Source organism: Pristiophorus japonicus, unplaced genomic scaffold (assembly GCF_044704955.1).
Source record: "Pristiophorus japonicus isolate sPriJap1 unplaced genomic scaffold, sPriJap1.hap1 HAP1_SCAFFOLD_539, whole genome shotgun sequence".
NCBI classification, from domain to species: domain Eukaryota; kingdom Metazoa; phylum Chordata; class Chondrichthyes; family Pristiophoridae; genus Pristiophorus; species Pristiophorus japonicus.
This window is the reverse complement of record NW_027254446.1, coordinates 67,333-87,858: the sequence shown is the minus strand read 5'-3', so window position 1 is coordinate 87,858 and position 20,526 is coordinate 67,333. Positions and strand designations below refer to the sequence as shown.

General features: G+C 51.9%; 2 non-coding genes across 2 annotated transcripts; both read right to left on the bottom strand.

The window, feature by feature from the left end:
* Positions 1 to 14,358: 14,358 nt before the first annotated feature.
* trnam-cau (transfer RNA methionine (anticodon CAU)) lies at positions 14,359 to 14,430 on the bottom strand. The gene has a single exon. It is a non-coding gene; the product is annotated as a tRNA-Met (tRNA).
* A 5,040-nt stretch (positions 14,431 to 19,470) lies between these two features.
* On the bottom strand, positions 19,471 to 19,542 carry trnam-cau (transfer RNA methionine (anticodon CAU)). Its single transcript has one exon. It is a non-coding gene; the product is annotated as a tRNA-Met (tRNA).
* Between the last annotated feature and the right edge of the window lie 984 nt (positions 19,543 to 20,526).

The following is a 20,526-nucleotide window of genomic DNA, read 5'->3' as shown; positions in this document are numbered from 1 at the left end:
TACCATTCATGTACACCCGATATCCAGCTATATTTACGGCCCACGCCTGCCCTTTGAGCCAGATCCCAGTTATTGCCACAGCATCATATTCCGATTTGCTTGCAGATCAGCAAAACTTATTTAGTAAAAGAAGAGGAAACAATAAGACTTTTAATATCAAGCTCATATTTTATGAGTGTGCTCTATCAGCCAAAGCTCCTCAAATTAATTGAAAGAGAATGATTTTGGAGATGCATCCTTGTCAAGGCTGGGATTAGTTGCAGGGCAAGTGTTGGCTGCAACCACATTAAAAGTTGTCTTTAGCAGAGGATGGTTTCGATCCATCGACCTCTGGCTTATGGGCCCAGCACGCTTCCGCTGCGCCACTCTGCTGCTGGTGTTGGAACTGATGAATTGCACCTCCTTGTGCTGGGACATGGCTGGCTGCGGTTGCGTGTGATTGACAGCTGCTCTAGTGAGCGGATTGGGCCGCGGGGTCACGTGGTGGATGGGCGTGATTAACCACTGCTCCAGTCATCACCAGAGGCAGTCCCTCGAAATCGAGGAAGACTTGCTTCCACTCTAAAAGTGAGTTCTCAGGTGGCTGTTCAGTCCAATACAGGAATTACAGTCTCTGTCACAGCTGGGGCAGACAGTGGTTAAAGGAAAGAGTGGGTGGGGAGTCTGGTTTGCCGCACGCTCCTTCCGCTGCCTGCGCTTGTTCTCGGCGGCGAGACTCGAGGTGCTCAGCGCCCTCCCGGATGCTCTTCCTCCACTTAGGGCGCTCTTTGGCAAGAGATTCCCAGGTGTCGGTGGGGATGTTGCACTTTATCAAGGAGGCTTTGAGGATGTCCTTCAAACGTTCCCTCTGCCCACCTGCGGCTCACTTGCCGTGTAGGATTCCGTGGGAGTCTTGTGTCGAGAATGCGGACAATGTGGCCCGCCCAATGGAGCTGGTCGAGTGTGGTCAATGCTTCGATGCTGGGGATGTTGGCTTGATCGAGAGCACTGACGTTGAAGCGTCTATCCTCCCAGGGGATTTGCAGGATGTTGTGGTATTTCTCCAGCGATTTGAGGTGATTGCTGTATATGGTCCATGTCTCTGAGCCACCCAGGAGGCCGGATATCACTACAGCCCTGTATACCATGAGCTTGGTGCCAGATTTGAAGGCCTGATCTTGGAACACTGTCTTCCTCTGGCGGCCGAAGGCCCAACAGCCTGTATCCTGCAATATTTACAGGACATCCTCTCTCGTCAACACTAACATTGTCCTTAACCAATACTGCCACCCCAACTGCTACCATTCATGTACACCCGATATCCAGCTATATTTACGGCCCACGCCTGCCCTTTGAGCCAGATCCAAGTTATTGCCACAGCATCATATTCCGATTTGCTTGCAGATCAGCAAAACTTATTTAGTAAAAGAAGAGGAAACAATAAGACTTTTAATATCAAGCTCATATTTTATGAGTGTGCTCTATCAGCCAAAGCTCCTCAAATTAATCGAAAGAGAATGATTTTGGAGATGCATCCTTGTCAAGGCTGGGATTAGTTGCAGGGCAAGTGTTGGCTGCAACCACATTGAAAGTTGTCTTTAGCAGAGGATGGTTTCGATCCATCGACCTCTGGCTTATGGGCCCAGCACGCTTCCGCTGCGCCACTCTGCTGCTGGTGTTGGAACTGATGAATTGCACCTCCTTGTGCTTGGACATGGCTGGCTGCGGTTGCGTGTGATTGACAGCTGCTCTAGTGAGCGGATTGGGCCGCGGGGTCACGTGGTGGATGGGCGTGATTAACCACTGCTCCAGTCATCACCAGAGGCAGTCCCTCGAAATCGAGGAAGACTTGCTTCCACTCTAAAAGTGAGTTCTCAGGTGGCTGTTCAGTCCAATACAGGAATTACAGTCTCTGTCACAGCTGGGGCAGACAGTGGTTAAAGGAAAGGGTGGGTGGGGAGTCTGGTTTGCCGCACGCTCCTTCCGCTGCCTGCGCTTGTTCTCGGCGGCGAGACTCGAGGTGCTCAGCGCCCTCCCGGATGCTCTTCCTCCACTTAGGGCGCTCTTTGGCAAGAGATTCCCAGGTGTCGGTGGGGATGTTGCACTTTATCAAGGAGGCTTTGAGGATGTCCTTCAAACGTTCCCTCTGCCCACCTGCGGCTCACTTGCCGTGTAGGATTCCGTGGGAGTCTTGTGTCGAGAATGCGGACAATGTGGCCCGCCCAATGGAGCTGGTCGAGTGTGGTCAATGCTTCGATGCTGGGGATGTTGGCTTGATCGAGAGCACTGACGTTGAAGCGTCCATCCTCCCAGGGGATTTGCAGGATGTTGTGGTATTTCTCCAGCGATTTGAGGTGATTGCTGTATATGGTCCATGTCTCTGAGCCACCCAGGAGGCCGGATATCACTACAGCCCTGTATACCATGAGCTTGGTGCCAGATTTGAAGGCCTGATCTTGGAACACTGTCTTCCTCCGGCGGCCGAAGGCCCAACAGCCTGTATCCTGCAATATTTACAGGACATCCTCTCTCGTCAACACTAACATTGTCCTTAACCAATACTGCCACCCCAACTGCTACCATTCATGTACACCCGATATCCAGCTATATTTACGGCCCACGCCTGCCCTTTGAGCCAGATCCCAGTTATTGCCACAGCATCATATTCCGATTTGCTTGCAGATCAGCAAAACTTATTTAGTAAAAGAAGAGGAAACAATAAGACTTTTAATATCAAGCTCATATTTTATGAGTGTGCTCTATCAGCCAAAGCTCCTCAAATTAATCGAAAGAGAATGATTTTGGAGATGCATCCTTGTCAAGGCTGGGATTAGTTGCAGGGCAAGTGTTGGCTGCAACCACATTAAAAGTTGCCTTTAGCAGAAGATGGTTTCGATCCATCGACCTCTGGGTTATGGGCCCAGCACGCTTCCGCTGCGCCACTCTGCTGCTGGTGTTGGAACTGATGAATTGCACCTCCTTGTGCTGGGACATGGCTGGCTGCGGTTGCGTGTGATTGACAGCTGCTCTAGTGAGCGGATTGGGCCGCGGGGTCACGTGGTGGATGGGCGTGATTAACCACTGCTCCAGTCATCACCAGAGGCAGTCCCTCGAAATCGAGGAAGACTTGCTTCCACTCTAAAAGTGAGTTCTCAGGTGGCTGTTCAGTCCAATACAGGAATTACAGTCTCTGTCACAGCTGGGGCAGACAGTGGTTAAAGGAAAGGGTGGGTGGGGAGTCTGGTTTGCCGCACGCTCCTTCCGCTGCCTGCGCTTGTTCTCGGCGGCGAGACTCGAGGTGCTCAGCGCCCTCCCGGATGCTCTTCCTCCACTTAGGGCGCTCTTTGGCAAGAGATTCCCAGGTGTCGGTGGGGATGTTGCACTTTATCAAGGAGGCTTTGAGGATGTCCTTCAAACGTTCCCTCTGCCCACCTGCGGCTCACTTGCCGTGTAGGATTCCGTGGGAGTCTTGTGTCGAGAATGCGGACAATGTGGCCCGCCCAATGGAGCTGGTCGAGTGTGGTCAGTGCTTCGATGCTGGGGATGTTGGCTTGATCGAGAGCACTGACGTTGAAGCGTCCATCCTCCCAGGGGATTTGCAGGATGTTGTGGTATTTCTCCAGCGATTTGAGGTGATTGCTGTATATGGTCCATGTCTCTGAGCCACCCAGGAGGCCGGATATCACTACAGCCCTGTATACCATGAGCTTGGTGCCAGATTTGAAGGCCTGATCTTGGAACACTGTCTTCCTCCGGCGGCCGAAGGCCCAACAGCCTGTATCCTGCAATATTTACAGGACATCCTCTCTCGTCAACACTAACATTGTCCTTAACCAATACTGCCACCCCAACTGCTACCATTCATGTACACCCGATATCCAGCTATATTTACGGCCCACGCCTGCCCTTTGAGCCAGATCCCAGTTATTGCCACAGCATCATATTCCGATTTGCTTGCAGATCAGCAAAACTTATTTAGTAAAAGAAGAGGAAACAATAAGACTTTTAATATCAAGCTCATATTTTATGAGTGTGCTCTATCAGCCAAAGCTCCTCAAATTAATTGAAAGAGAATGATTTTGGAGATGCATCCTTGTCAAGGCTGGGATTAGTTGCAGGGCAAGTGTTGGCTGCAACCACATTAAAAGTTGTCTTTAGCAGAGGATGGTTTCGATCCATCGACCTCTGGCTTATGGGCCCAGCACGCTTCCGCTGCGCCACTCTGCTGCTGGTGTTGGAACTGATGAATTGCACCTCCTTGTGCTGGGACATGGCTGGCTGCGGTTGCGTGTGATTGACAGCTGCTCTAGTGAGCGGATTGGGCCGCGGGGTCACGTGGTGGATGGGCGTGATTAACCACTGCTCCAGTCATCACCAGAGGCAGTCCCTCGAAATCGAGGAAGACTTGCTTCCACTCTAAAAGTGAGTTCTCAGGTGGCTGTTCAGTCCAATACAGGAATTACAGTCTCTGTCACAGCTGGGGCAGACAGTGGTTAAAGGAAAGGGTGGGTGGGGAGTCTGGTTTGCCGCACGCTCCTTCCGCTGCCTGCGCTTGTTCTCGGCGGCGAGACTCGAGGTGCTCAGCGCCCTCCCGGATGCTCTTCCTCCACTTAGGGCGCTCTTTGGCAAGAGATTCCCAGGTGTCGGTGGGGATGTTGCACTTTATCAAGGAGGCTTTGAGGATGTCCTTCAAACGTTCCCTCTGCCCACCTGCGGCTCACTTGCCGTGTAGGATTCCGTGGGAGTCTTGTGTCGAGAATGCGGACAATGTGGCCCGCCCAATGGAGCTGGTCGAGTGTGGTCAATGCTTCGATGCTGGGGATGTTGGCTTGATCGAGAGCACTGACGTTGAAGCGTCTATCCTCCCAGGGGATTTGCAGGATGTTGTGGTATTTCTCCAGCGATTTGAGGTGATTGCTGTATATGGTCCATGTCTCTGAGCCACCCAGGAGGCCGGATATCACTACAGCCCTGTATACCATGAGATTGGTGCCAGATTTGAAGGCCTGATCTTGGAACACTGTCTTCCTCCGGCGGCCGAAGGCCCAACAGCCTGTATCCTGCAATATTTACAGGACATCCTCTCTCGTCAACACTAACATTGTCCTTAACCAATACTGCCACCCCAACTGCTACCATTCATGTACACCCGATATCCAGCTATATTTACGGCCCACGCCTGCCCTTTGAGCCAGATCCAAGTTATTGCCACAGCATCATATTCCGATTTGCTTGCAGATCAGCAAAACTTATTTAGTAAAAGAAGAGGAAACAATAAGACTTTTAATATCAAGCTCATATTTTATGAGTGTGCTCTATCAGCCAAAGCTCCTCAAATTAATCGAAAGAGAATGATTTTGGAGATGCATCCTTGTCAAGGCTGGGATTAGTTGCAGGGCAAGTGTTGGATGCAACCACATTAAAAGTTGTCTTTAGCAGAGGATGGTTTCGATCCATCGACCTCTGGCTTATGGGCCCAGCACGCTTCCGCTGCGCCACTCTGCTGCTGGTGTTGGAACTGATGAATTGCACCTCCTTGTGCTGGGACATGGCTGGCTGCGGTTGCGTGTGATTGACAGCTGCTCTAGTGAGCGGATTGGGCCGCGGGGTCACTTGGTGGATGGGCGTGATTAACCACTGCTCCAGTCATCACCAGAGGCAGTCCCTCGAAATCGAGGAAGACTTGCTTCCACTCGAAAAGTGAGTTCTCAGGTGGCTGTTCAGTCCAATACAGGAATTACAGTCTCTGTCACAGCTGGGGCAGACAGTGGTTAAAGGAAAGGGTGGGTGGGGAGTCTGGTTTGCCGCACGCTCCTTCCGCTGCCTGCGCTTGTTCTCGGCGGCGAGACTCGAGGTGCTCAGCGCCCTCCCGGATGCTCTTCCTCCACTTAGGGCGCTCTTTGGCAAGAGATTCCCAGGTGTCGGTGGGGATGTTGCACTTTATCAAGGAGGCTTTGAGGATGTCCTTCAAACGTTCCCTCTGCCCACCTGCGGCTCACTTGCCGTGTAGGATTCCGTGGGAGTCTTGTGTCGAGAATGCGGACAATGTGGCCCGCCCAATGGAGCTGGTCGAGTGTGGTCAGTGCTTCGATGCTGGGGATGTTGGCTTGATCGAGAGCACTGACGTTGAAGCGTCTATCCTCCCAGGGGATTTGCAGGATGTTGTGGTATTTCTCCAGCGATTTGAGGTGATTGCTGTATATGGTCCATGTCTCTGAGCCACCCAGGAGGCCGGATATCACTACAGCCCTGTATACCATGAGCTTGGTGCCAGATTTGAAGGCCTGATCTTGGAACACTGTCTTCCTCCGGCGGCCGAAGGCCCAACAGCCTGTATCCTGCAATATTTACAGGACATCCTCTCTCGTCAACACTAACATTGTCCTTAACCAATACTGCCACCCCAACTGCTACCATTCATGTACACCCGATATCCAGCTATATTTACGGCCCACGCCTGCCCTTTGAGCCAGATCCCAGTTATTGCCACAGCATCATATTCCGATTTGCTTGCAGATCAGCAAAACTTATTTAGTAAAAGAAGAGGAAACAATAAGACTTTTAATATCAAGCTCATATTTTATGAGTGTGCTCTATCAGCCAAAGCTCCTCAAATTAATTGAAAGAGAATGATTTTGGAGATGCATCCTTGTCAAGGCTGGGATTAGTTGCAGGGCAAGTGTTGGCTGCAACCACATTAAAAGTTGTCTTTAGCAGAGGATGGTTTCGATCCATCGACCTCTGGCTTATGGGCCCAGCACGCTTCCGCTGCGCCACTCTGCTGCTGGTGTTGGAACTGATGAATTGCACCTCCTTGTGCTGGGACATGGCTGGCTGCGGTTGCGTGTGATTGACAGCTGCTCTAGTGAGCGGATTGGGCCGCGGGGTCACGTGGTGGATGGGCGTGATTAACCACTGCTCCAGTCATCACCAGAGGCAGTCCCTCGAAATCGAGGAAGACTTGCTTCCACTCTAAAAGTGAGTTCTCAGGTGGCTGTTCAGTCCAATACAGGAATTACAGTCTCTGTCACAGCTGGGGCAGACAGTGGTTAAAGGAAAGAGTGGGTGGGGAGTCTGGTTTGCCGCACGCTCCTTCCGCTGCCTGCGCTTGTTCTCGGCGGCGAGACTCGAGGTGCTCAGCGCCCTCCCGGATGCTCTTCCTCCACTTAGGGCGCTCTTTGGCAAGAGATTCCCAGGTGTCGGTGGGGATGTTGCACTTTATCAAGGAGGCTTTGAGGATGTCCTTCAAACGTTCCCTCTGCCCACCTGCGGCTCACTTGCCGTGTAGGATTCCGTGGGAGTCTTGTGTCGAGAATGCGGACAATGTGGCCCGCCCAATGGAGCTGGTCGAGTGTGGTCAATGCTTCGATGCTGGGGATGTTGGCTTGATCGAGAGCACTGACGTTGAAGCGTCTATCCTCCCAGGGGATTTGCAGGATGTTGTGGTATTTCTCCAGCGATTTGAGGTGATTGCTGTATATGGTCCATGTCTCTGAGCCACCCAGGAGGCCGGATATCACTACAGCCCTGTATACCATGAGCTTGGTGCCAGATTTGAAGGCCTGATCTTGGAACACTGTCTTCCTCTGGCGGCCGAAGGCCCAACAGCCTGTATCCTGCAATATTTACAGGACATCCTCTCTCGTCAACACTAACATTGTCCTTAACCAATACTGCCACCCCAACTGCTACCATTCATGTACACCCGATATCCAGCTATATTTACGGCCCACGCCTGCCCTTTGAGCCAGATCCAAGTTATTGCCACAGCATCATATTCCGATTTGCTTGCAGATCAGCAAAACTTATTTAGTAAAAGAAGAGGAAACAATAAGACTTTTAATATCAAGCTCATATTTTATGAGTGTGCTCTATCAGCCAAAGCTCCTCAAATTAATCGAAAGAGAATGATTTTGGAGATGCATCCTTGTCAAGGCTGGGATTAGTTGCAGGGCAAGTGTTGGCTGCAACCACATTGAAAGTTGTCTTTAGCAGAGGATGGTTTCGATCCATCGATCTCTGGGTTATGGGCCCAGCACGCTTCCGCTGCGCCACTCTGCTGCTGGTGTTGGAACTGATGAATTGCACCTCCTTGTGCTTGGACATGGCTGGCTGCGGTTGCGTGTGATTGACAGCTGCTCTAGTGAGCGGATTGGGCCGCGGGGTCACGTGGTGGATGGGCGTGATTAACCACTGCTCCAGTCATCACCAGAGGCAGTCCCTCGAAATCGAGGAAGACTTGCTTCCACTCTAAAAGTGAGTTCTCAGGTGGCTGTTCAGTCCAATACAGGAATTACAGTCTCTGTCACAGCTGGGGCAGACAGTGGTTAAAGGAAAGGGTGGGTGGGGAGTCTGGTTTGCCGCACGCTCCTTCCGCTGCCTGCGCTTGTTCTCGGCGGCGAGACTCGAGGTGCTCAGCGCCCTCCCGGATGCTCTTCCTCCACTTAGGGCGCTCTTTGGCAAGAGATTCCCAGGTGTCGGTGGGGATGTTGCACTTTATCAAGGAGGCTTTGAGGATGTCCTTCAAACGTTCCCTCTGCCCACCTGCGGCTCACTTGCCGTGTAGGATTCCGTGGGAGTCTTGTGTCGAGAATGCGGACAATGTGGCCCGCCCAATGGAGCTGGTCGAGTGTGGTCAATGCTTCGATGCTGGGGATGTTGGCTTGATCGAGAGCACTGACGTTGAAGCGTCCATCCTCCCAGGGGATTTGCAGGATGTTGTGGTATTTCTCCAGCGATTTGAGGTGATTGCTGTATATGGTCCATGTCTCTGAGCCACCCAGGAGGCCGGATATCACTACAGCCCTGTATACCATGAGCTTGGTGCCAGATTTGAAGGCCTGATCTTGGAACACTGTCTTCCTCCGGCGGCCGAAGGCCCAACAGCCTGTATCCTGCAATATTTACAGGACATCCTCTCTCGTCAACACTAACATTGTCCTTAACCAATACTGCCACCCCAACTGCTACCATTCATGTACACCCGATATCCAGCTATATTTACGGCCCACGCCTGCCCTTTGAGCCAGATCCCAGTTATTGCCACAGCATCATATTCCGATTTGCTTGCAGATCAGCAAAACTTATTTAGTAAAAGAAGAGGAAACAATAAGACTTTTAATATCAAGCTCATATTTTATGAGTGTGCTCTATCAGCCAAAGCTCCTCAAATTAATCGAAAGAGAATGATTTTGGAGATGCATCCTTGTCAAGGCTGGGATTAGTTGCAGGGCAAGTGTTGGCTGCAACCACATTAAAAGTTGCCTTTAGCAGAAGATGGTTTCGATCCATCGACCTCTGGGTTATGGGCCCAGCACGCTTCCGCTGCGCCACTCTGCTGCTGGTGTTGGAACTGATGAATTGCACCTCCTTGTGCTGGGACATGGCTGGCTGCGGTTGCGTGTGATTGACAGCTGCTCTAGTGAGCGGATTGGGCCGCGGGGTCACGTGGTGGATGGGCGTGATTAACCACTGCTCCAGTCATCACCAGAGGCAGTCCCTCGAAATCGAGGAAGACTTGCTTCCACTCTAAAAGTGAGTTCTCAGGTGGCTGTTCAGTCCAATACAGGAATTACAGTCTCTGTCACAGCTGGGGCAGACAGTGGTTAAAGGAAAGGGTGGGTGGGGAGTCTGGTTTGCCGCACGCTCCTTCCGCTGCCTGCGCTTGTTCTCGGCGGCGAGACTCGAGGTGCTCAGCGCCCTCCCGGATGCTCTTCCTCCACTTAGGGCGCTCTTTGGCAAGAGATTCCCAGGTGTCGGTGGGGATGTTGCACTTTATCAAGGAGGCTTTGAGGATGTCCTTCAAACGTTCCCTCTGCCCACCTGCGGCTCACTTGCCGTGTAGGATTCCGTGGGAGTCTTGTGTCGAGAATGCGGACAATGTGGCCCGCCCAATGGAGCTGGTCGAGTGTGGTCAGTGCTTCGATGCTGGGGATGTTGGCTTGATCGAGAGCACTGACGTTGAAGCGTCTATCCTCCCAGGGGATTTGCAGGATGTTGTGGTATTTCTCCAGCGATTTGAGGTGATTGCTGTATATGGTCCATGTCTCTGAGCCACCCAGGAGGCCGGATATCACTACAGCCCTGTATACCATGAGCTTGGTGCCAGATTTGAAGGCCTGATCTTGGAACACTGTCTTCCTCCGGCGGCCGAAGGCCCAACAGCCTGTATCCTGCAATATTTACAGGACATCCTCTCTCGTCAACACTAACATTGTCCTTAACCAATACTGCCACCCCAACTGCTACCATTCATGTACACCCGATATCCAGCTATATTTACGGCCCACGACTGCCCTTTGAGCCAGATCCAAGTTATTGCCACAGCATCATATTCCGATTTGCTTGCAGATCAGCAAAACTTATTTAGTAAAAGAAGAGGAAACAATAAGACTTTTAATATCAAGCTCATATTTTATGAGTGTGCTCTATCAGCCAAAGCTCCTCAAATTAATTGAAAGAGAATGATTTTGGAGATGCATCCTTGTCAAGGCTGGGATTAGTTGCAGGGCAAGTGTTGGCTGCAACCACATTAAAAGTTGTCTTTAGCAGAGGATGGTTTCGATCCATCGACCTCTGGCTTATGGGCCCAGCACGCTTCCGCTGCGCCACTCTGCTGCTGGTGTTGGAACTGATGAATTGCACCTCCTTGTGCTGGGACATGGCTGGCTGCGGTTGCGTGTGATTGACAGCTGCTCTAGTGAGCGGATTGGGCCGTGGGGTCACGTGGTGGATGGGCGTGATTAACCACTGCTCCAGTCATCACCAGAGGCAGTCCCTCGAAATCGAGGAAGACTTGCTTCCACTCTAAAAGTGAGTTCTCAGGTGGCTGTTCAGTCCAATACAGGAATTACAGTCTCTGTCACAGCTGGGGCAGATAGTGGTTAAAGGAAAGGGTGGGTGGGGAGTCTGGTTTGCCGCACGCTCCTTCCGCTGCCTGCGCTTGTTCTCGGCGGCGAGACTCGAGGTGCTCAGCGCCCTCCCGGATGCTCTTCCTCCACTTAGGGCGCTCTTTGGCAAGAGATTCCCAGGTGTCGGTGGGGATGTTGCACTTTATCAAGGAGGCTTTGAGGATGTCCTTCAAACGTTCCCTCTGCCCACCTGCGGCTCACTTGCCGTGTAGGATTCCGTGGGAGTCTTGTGTCGAGAATGCGGACAATGTGGCCCGCCCAATGGAGCTGGTCGAGTGTGGTCAATGCTTCGATGCTGGGGATGTTGGCTTGATCGAGAGCACTGACGTTGAAGCGTCCATCCTCCCAGGGGATTTGCAGGATGTTGTGGTATTTCTCCAGCGATTTGAGGTGATTGCTGTATATGGTCCATGTCTCTGAGCCACCCAGGAGGCCGGATATCACTACAGCCCTGTATACCATGAGCTTGGTGCCAGATTTGAAGGCCTGATCTTGGAACACTGTCTTCCTCCGGCGGCCGAAGGCCCAACAGCCTGTATCCTGCAATATTTACAGGACATCCTCTCTCGTCAACACTAACATTGTCCTTAACCAATACTGCCACCCCAACTGCTACCATTCATGTACACCCGATATCCAGCTATATTTACGGCCCACGCCTGCCCTTTGAGCCAGATCCAAGTTATTGCCACAGCATCATATTCCGATTTGCTTGCAGATCAGCAAAACTTATTTAGTAAAAGAAGAGGAAACAATAAGACTTTTAATATCAAGCTCATATTTTATGAGTGTGCTCTATCAGCCAAAGCTCCTCAAATTAATCGAAAGAGAATGATTTTGGAGATGCATCCTTGTCAAGGCTGGGATTAGTTGCAGGGCAAGTGTTGGCTGCAACCACATTAAAAGTTGTCTTTAGCAGAGGATGGTTTCGATCCATCGACCTCTGGCTTATGGGCCCAGCACGCTTCCGCTGCGCCACTCTGCTGCTGGTGTTGGAACTGATGAATTGCACCTCCTTGTGCTGGGACATGGCTGGCTGCGGTTGCGTGTGATTGACAGCTGCTCTAGTGAGCGGATTGGGCCGCGGGGTCACGTGGTGGATGGGCGTGATTAACCACTGCTCCAGTCATCACCAGAGGCAGTCCCTCGAAATCGAGGAAGACTTGCTTCCACTCGAAAAGTGAGTTCTCAGGTGGCTGTTCAGTCCAATACAGGAATTACAGTCTCTGTCACAGCTGGGGCAGACAGTGGTTAAAGGAAAGGGTGGGTGGGGAGTCTGGTTTGCCGCACGCTCCTTCCGCTGCCTGCGCTTGTTCTCGGCGGCGAGACTCGAGGTGCTCAGCGCCCTCCCGGATGCTCTTCCTCCACTTAGGGCGCTCTTTGGCAAGAGATTCCCAGGTGTCGGTGGGGATGTTGCACTTTATCAAGGAGGCTTTGAGGATGTCCTTCAAACGTTCCCTCTGCCCACCTGCGGCTCACTTGCCGTGTAGGATTCCGTGGGAGTCTTGTGTCGAGAATGCGGACAATGTGGCCCGCCCAATGGAGCTGGTCGAGTGTGGTCAGTGCTTCGATGCTGGGGATGTTGGCTTGATCGAGAGCACTGACGTTGAAGCGTCTATCCTCCCAGGGGATTTGCAGGATGTTGTGGTATTTCTCCAGCGATTTGAGGTGATTGCTGTATATGGTCCATGTCTCTGAGCCACCCAGGAGGCCGGATATCACTACAGCCCTGTATACCATGAGCTTGGTGCCAGATTTGAAGGCCTGATCTTGGAACACTGTCTTCCTCCGGCGGCCGAAGGCCCAACAGCCTGTATCCTGCAATATTTACAGGACATCCTCTCTCGTCAACACTAACATTGTCCTTAACCAATACTGCCACCCCAACTGCTACCATTCATGTACACCCGATATCCAGCTATATTTACGGCCCACGCCTGCCCTTTGAGCCAGATCCCAGTTATTGCCACAGCATCATATTCCGATTTGCTTGCAGATCAGCAAAACTTATTTAGTAAAAGAAGAGGAAACAATAAGACTTTTAATATCAAGCTCATATTTTATGAGTGTGCTCTATCAGCCAAAGCTCCTCAAATTAATTGAAAGAGAATGATTTTGGAGATGCATCCTTGTCAAGGCTGGGATTAGTTGCAGGGCAAGTGTTGGCTGCAACCACATTAAAAGTTGTCTTTAGCAGAGGATGGTTTCGATCCATCGACCTCTGGCTTATGGGCCCAGCACGCTTCCGCTGCGCCACTCTGCTGCTGGTGTTGGAACTGATGAATTGCACCTCCTTGTGCTGGGACATGGCTGGCTGCGGTTGCGTGTGATTGACAGCTGCTCTAGTGAGCGGATTGGGCCGCGGGGTCACGTGGTGGATGGGCGTGATTAACCACTGCTCCAGTCATCACCAGAGGCAGTCCCTCGAAATCGAGGAAGACTTGCTTCCACTCTAAAAGTGAGTTCTCAGGTGGCTGTTCAGTCCAATACAGGAATTACAGTCTCTGTCACAGCTGGGGCAGACAGTGGTTAAAGGAAAGAGTGGGTGGGGAGTCTGGTTTGCCGCACGCTCCTTCCGCTGCCTGCGCTTGTTCTCGGCGGCGAGACTCGAGGTGCTCAGCGCCCTCCCGGATGCTCTTCCTCCACTTAGGGCGCTCTTTGGCAAGAGATTCCCAGGTGTCGGTGGGGATGTTGCACTTTATCAAGGAGGCTTTGAGGATGTCCTTCAAACGTTCCCTCTGCCCACCTGCGGCTCACTTGCCGTGTAGGATTCCGTGGGAGTCTTGTGTCGAGAATGCGGACAATGTGGCCCGCCCAATGGAGCTGGTCGAGTGTGGTCAATGCTTCGATGCTGGGGATGTTGGCTTGATCGAGAGCACTGACGTTGAAGCGTCTATCCTCCCAGGGGATTTGCAGGATGTTGTGGTATTTCTCCAGCGATTTGAGGTGATTGCTGTATATGGTCCATGTCTCTGAGCCACCCAGGAGGCCGGATATCACTACAGCCCTGTATACCATGAGCTTGGTGCCAGATTTGAAGGCCTGATCTTGGAACACTGTCTTCCTCTGGCGGCCGAAGGCCCAACAGCCTGTATCCTGCAATATTTACAGGACATCCTCTCTCGTCAACACTAACATTGTCCTTAACCAATACTGCCACCCCAACTGCTACCATTCATGTACACCCGATATCCAGCTATATTTACGGCCCACGCCTGCCCTTTGAGCCAGATCCAAGTTATTGCCACAGCATCATATTCCGATTTGCTTGCAGATCAGCAAAACTTATTTAGTAAAAGAAGAGGAAACAATAAGACTTTTAATATCAAGCTCATATTTTATGAGTGTGCTCTATCAGCCAAAGCTCCTCAAATTAATCGAAAGAGAATGATTTTGGAGATGCATCCTTGTCAAGGCTGGGATTAGTTGCAGGGCAAGTGTTGGCTGCAACCACATTGAAAGTTGTCTTTAGCAGAGGATGGTTTCGATCCATCGACCTCTGGGTTATGGGCCCAGCACGCTTCCGCTGCGCCACTCTGCTGCTGGTGTTGGAACTGATGAATTGCACCTCCTTGTGCTTGGACATGGCTGGCTGCGGTTGCGTGTGATTGACAGCTGCTCTAGTGAGCGGATTGGGCCGCGGGGTCACGTGGTGGATGGGCGTGATTAACCACTGCTCCAGTCATCACCAGAGGCAGTCCCTCGAAATCGAGGAAGACTTGCTTCCACTCTAAAAGTGAGTTCTCAGGTGGCTGTTCAGTCCAATACAGGAATTACAGTCTCTGTCACAGCTGGGGCAGACAGTGGTTAAAGGAAAGGGTGGGTGGGGAGTCTGGTTTGCCGCACGCTCCTTCCGCTGCCTGCGCTTGTTCTCGGCGGCGAGACTCGAGGTGCTCAGCGCCCTCCCGGATGCTCTTCCTCCACTTAGGGCGCTCTTTGGCAAGAGATTCCCAGGTGTCGGTGGGGATGTTGCACTTTATCAAGGAGGCTTTGAGGATGTCCTTCAAACGTTCCCTCTGCCCACCTGCGGCTCACTTGCCGTGTAGGATTCCGTGGGAGTCTTGTGTCGAGAATGCGGACAATGTGGCCCGCCCAATGGAGCTGGTCGAGTGTGGTCAATGCTTCGATGCTGGGGATGTTGGCTTGATCGAGAGCACTGACGTTGAAGCGTCCATCCTCCCAGGGGATTTGCAGGATGTTGTGGTATTTCTCCAGCGATTTGAGGTGATTGCTGTATATGGTCCATGTCTCTGAGCCACCCAGGAGGCCGGATATCACTACAGCCCTGTATACCATGAGCTTGGTGCCAGATTTGAAGGCCTGATCTTGGAACACTGTCTTCCTCCGGCGGCCGAAGGCCCAACAGCCTGTATCCTGCAATATTTACAGGACATCCTCTCTCGTCAACACTAACATTGTCCTTAACCAATACTGCCACCCCAACTGCTACCATTCATGTACACCCGATATCCAGCTATATTTACGGCCCACGCCTGCCCTTTGAGCCAGATCCCAGTTATTGCCACAGCATCATATTCCGATTTGCTTGCAGATCAGCAAAACTTATTTAGTAAAAGAAGAGGAAACAATAAGACTTTTAATATCAAGCTCATATTTTATGAGTGTGCTCTATCAGCCAAAGCTCCTCAAATTAATCGAAAGAGAATGATTTTGGAGATGCATCCTTGTCAAGGCTGGGATTAGTTGCAGGGCAAGTGTTGGCTGCAACCACATTAAAAGTTGCCTTTAGCAGAAGATGGTTTCGATCCATCGACCTCTGGGTTATGGGCCCAGCACGCTTCCGCTGCGCCACTCTGCTGCTGGTGTTGGAACTGATGAATTGCACCTCCTTGTGCTGGGACATGGCTGGCTGCGGTTGCGTGTGATTGACAGCTGCTCTAGTGAGCGGATTGGGCCGCGGGGTCACGTGGTGGATGGGCGTGATTAACCACTGCTCCAGTCATCACCAGAGGCAGTCCCTCGAAATCGAGGAAGACTTGCTTCCACTCTAAAAGTGAGTTCTCAGGTGGCTGTTCAGTCCAATACAGGAATTACAGTCTCTGTCACAGCTGGGGCAGACAGTGGTTAAAGGAAAGGGTGGGTGGGGAGTCTGGTTTGCCGCACGCTCCTTCCGCTGCCTGCGCTTGTTCTCGGCGGCGAGACTCGAGGTGCTCAGCGCCCTCCCGGATGCTCTTCCTCCACTTAGGGCGCTCTTTGGCAAGAGATTCCCAGGTGTCGGTGGGGATGTTGCACTTTATCAAGGAGGCTTTGAGGATGTCCTTCAAACGTTCCCTCTGCCCACCTGCGGCTCACTTGCCGTGTAGGATTCCGTGGGAGTCTTGTGTCGAGAATGCGGACAATGTGGCCCGCCCAATGGAGCTGGTCGAGTGTGGTCAGTGCTTCGATGCTGGGGATGTTGGCTTGATCGAGAGCACTGACGTTGAAGCGTCTATCCTCCCAGGGGATTTGCAGGATGTTGTGGTATTTCTCCAGCGATTTGAGGTGATTGCTGTATATGGTCCATGTCTCTGAGCCACCCAGGAGGCCGGATATCACTACAGCCCTGTATACCATGAGCTTGGTGCCAGATTTGAAGGCCTGATCTTGGAACACTGTCTTCCTCCGGCGGCCGAAGGCCCAACAGCCTGTATCCTGCAATATTTACAGGACATCCTCTCTCGTCAACACTAACATTGTCCTTAACCAATACTGCCACCCCAACTGCTACCATTCATGTACACCCGATATCCAGCTATATTTACGGCCCACGACTGCCCTTTGAGCCAGATCCAAGTTATTGCCACAGCATCATATTCCGATTTGCTTGCAGATCAGCAAAACTTATTTAGTAAAAGAAGAGGAAACAATAAGACTTTTAATATCAAGCTCATATTTTATGAGTGTGCTCTATCAGCCAAAGCTCCTCAAATTAATTGAAAGAGAATGATTTTGGAGATGCATCCTTGTCAAGGCTGGGATTAGTTGCAGGGCAAGTGTTGGCTGCAACCACATTAAAAGTTGTCTTTAGCAGAGGATGGTTTCGATCCATCGACCTCTGGCTTATGGGCCCAGCACGCTTCCGCTGCGCCACTCTGCTGCTGGTGTTGGAACTGATGAATTGCACCTCCTTGTGCTGGGACATGGCTGGCTGCGGTTGCGTGTGATTGACAGCTGCTCTAGTGAGCGGATTGGGCCGCGGGGTCACGTGGTGGATGGGCGTGATTAACCACTGCTCCAGTCATCACCAGAGGCAGTCCCTCGAAATCGAGGAAGACTTGCTTCCACTCTAAAAGTGAGTTCTCAGGTGGCTGTTCAGTCCAATACAGGAATTACAGTCTCTGTCACAGCTGGGGCAGATAGTGGTTAAAGGAAAGGGTGGGTGGGGAGTCTGGTTTGCCGCACGCTCCTTCCGCTGCCTGCGCTTGTTCTCGGCGGCGAGACTCGAGGTGCTCAGCGCCCTCCCGGATGCTCTTCCTCCACTTAGGGCGCTCTTTGGCAAGAGATTCCCAGGTGTCGGTGGGGATGTTGCACTTTATCAAGGAGGCTTTGAGGATGTCCTTCAAACGTTCCCTCTGCCCACCTGCGGCTCACTTGCCGTGTAGGATTCCGTGGGAGTCTTGTGTCGAGAATGCGGACAATGTGGCCCGCCCAATGGAGCTGGTCGAGTGTGGTCAATGCTTCGATGCTGGGGATGTTGGCTTGATCGAGAGCACTGACGTTGAAGCGTCCATCCTCCCAGGGGATTTGCAGGATGTTGTGGTATTTCTCCAGCGATTTGAGGTGATTGCTGTATATGGTCCATGTCTCTGAGCCACCCAGGAGGCCGGATATCACTACAGCCCTGTATACCATGAGCTTGGTGCCAGATTTGAAGGCCTGATCTTGGAACACTGTCTTCCTCCGGCGGCCGAAGGCCCAACAGCCTGTATCCTGCAATATTTACAGGACATCCTCTCTCGTCAACACTAACATTGTCCTTAACCAATACTGCCACCCCAACTGCTACCATTCATGTACACCCGATATCCAGCTATATTTACGGCCCACGCCTGCCCTTTGAGCCAGATCCAAGTTATTGCCACAGCATCATATTCCGATTTGCTTGCAGATCAGCAAAACTTATTTAGTAAAAGAAGAGGAAACAATAAGACTTTTAATATCAAGCTCATATTTTATGAGTGTGCTCTATCAGCCAAAGCTCCTCAAATTAATCGAAAGAGAATGATTTTGGAGATGCATCCTTGTCAAGGCTGGGATTAGTTGCAGGGCAAGTGTTGGCTGCAACCACATTAAAAGTTGCCTTTAGCAGAAGATGGTTTCGATCCATCGACCTCTGGCTTATGGGCCCAGCACGCTTCCGCTGCGCCACTCTGCTGCTGGTGTTGGAACTGATGAATTGCACCTCCTTGTGCTTGGACATGGCTGGCTGCGGTTGCGTGTGATTGACAGCTGCTCTAGTGAGCGGATTGGGCCGCGGGGTCACGTGGTGGATGGGCGTGATTAACCACTGCTCCAGTCATCACCAGAGGCAGTCCCTCGAAATCGAGGAAGACTTGCTTCCACTCTAAAAGTGAGTTCTCAGGTGGCTGTTCAGTCCAATACAGGAATTACAGTCTCTGTCACAGCTGGGGCAGACAGTGGTTAAAGGAAAGGGTGGGTGGGGAGTCTGGTTTGCCGCACGCTCCTTCCGCTGCCTGCGCTTGTTCTCGGCGGCGAGACTCGAGGTGCTCAGCGCCCTCCCGGATGCTCTTCCTCCACTTAGGGCGCTCTTTGGCAAGAGATTCCCAGGTGTCGGTGGGGATGTTGCACTTTATCAAGGAGGCTTTGAGGATGTCCTTCAAACGTTCCCTCTGCCCACCTGCGGCTCACTTGCCGTGTAGGATTCCGTGGGAGTCTTGTGTCGAGAATGCGGACAATGTGGCCCGCCCAATGGAGCTGGTCGAGTGTGGTCAGTGCTTCGATGCTGGGGATGTTGGCTTGATCGAGAGCACTGACGTTGAAGCGTCTATCCTCCCAGGGGATTTGCAGGATGTTGTGGTATTTCTCCAGCGATTTGAGGTGATTGCTGTATATGGTCCATGTCTCTGAGCCACCCAGGAGGCCGGATATCACTACAGCCCTGTATACCATGAGCTTGGTGCCAGATTTGAAGGCCTGATCTTGGAACACTGTCTTCCTCCGGCGGCCGAAGGCCCAACAGCCTGTATCCTGCAATATTTACAGGACATCCTCTCTCGTCAACACTAACATTGTCCTTAACCAATACTGCCACCCCAACTGCTACCATTCATGTACACCCGATATCCAGCTATATTTACGGCCCACGACTGCCCTTTGAGCCAGATCCAAGTTATTGCCACAGCATCATATTCCGATTTGCTTGCAGATCAGCAAAACTTATTTAGTAAAAGAAGAGGAAACAATAAGACTTTTAATATCAAGCTCATATTTTATGAGTGTGCTCTATCAGCCAAAGCTCCTCAAATTAATTGAAAGAGAATGATTTTGGAGATGCATCCTTGTCAAGGCTGGGATTAGTTGCAGGGCAAGTGTTGGCTGCAACCACATTAAAAGTTGTCTTTAGCAGAGGATGGTTTCGATCCATCGACCTCTGGGTTATGGGCCCAGCACGCTTCCGCTGCGCCACTCTGCTGCTGGTGTTGGAACTGATGAATTGCACCTCCTTGTGCTGGGACATGGCTGGCTGCGGTTGCGTGTGATTGACAGCTGCTCGAGTGAGCGGATTGGGCCGCGGGGTCACGTGGTGGATGGGCGTGATTAACCACTGCTCCAGTCATCACCAGAGGCAGTCCCTCGAAATCGAGGAAGACTTGCTTCCACTCTAAAAGTGAGTTCTCAGGTGGCTGTTCAGTCCAATACAGGAATTACAGTCTCTGTCACAGCTGGGGCAGACAGTGGTTAAAGGAAAGGGTGGGTGGGGAGTCTGGTTTGCCGCACGCTCCTTCCGCTGCCTGCGCTTGTTCTCGGCGGCGAGACTCGAGGTGCTCAGCGCCCTCCCGGATGCTCTTCCTCCACTTAGGGCGCTCTTTGGCAAGAGATTCCCAGGTGTCGGTGGGGATGTTGCACTTTATCAAGGAGGCTTTGAGGATGTCCTTCAAACGTTCCCTCTGCCCACCTGCGGCTCACTTGCCGTGTAGGATTCCGTGGGAGTCTTGTGTCGAGAATGCGGACAATGTGGCCCGCCCAATGGAGCTGGTCGAGTGTGGTCAGTGCTTCCATGCTGGGGATGTTGGCTTGATCGAGAGCACTGACGTTGAAGCGTCCATCCTCCCAGGGGATTTGCAGGATGTTGTGGTATTTCTCCAGCGATTTGAGGTGATTGCTGTTTATGGTCCATGTCTCTGAGCCACCCAGGAGGCCGGATATCACTACAGCCCTGTATACCATGAGCTTGGTGCCAGATTTGAAGGCCTGATCTTGGAACACTGTCTTCCTCCGGCGGCCGAAGGCCCAACAGCCTGTATCCTGCAATATTTACAGGACATCCTCTCTCGTCAACACTAACATTGTCCTTAACCAATACTGCCACCCCAACTGCTACCATTCATGTACACCCGATATCCAGCTATATTTACGGCCCACGACTGCCCTTTGAGCCAGATCCAAGTTATTGCCA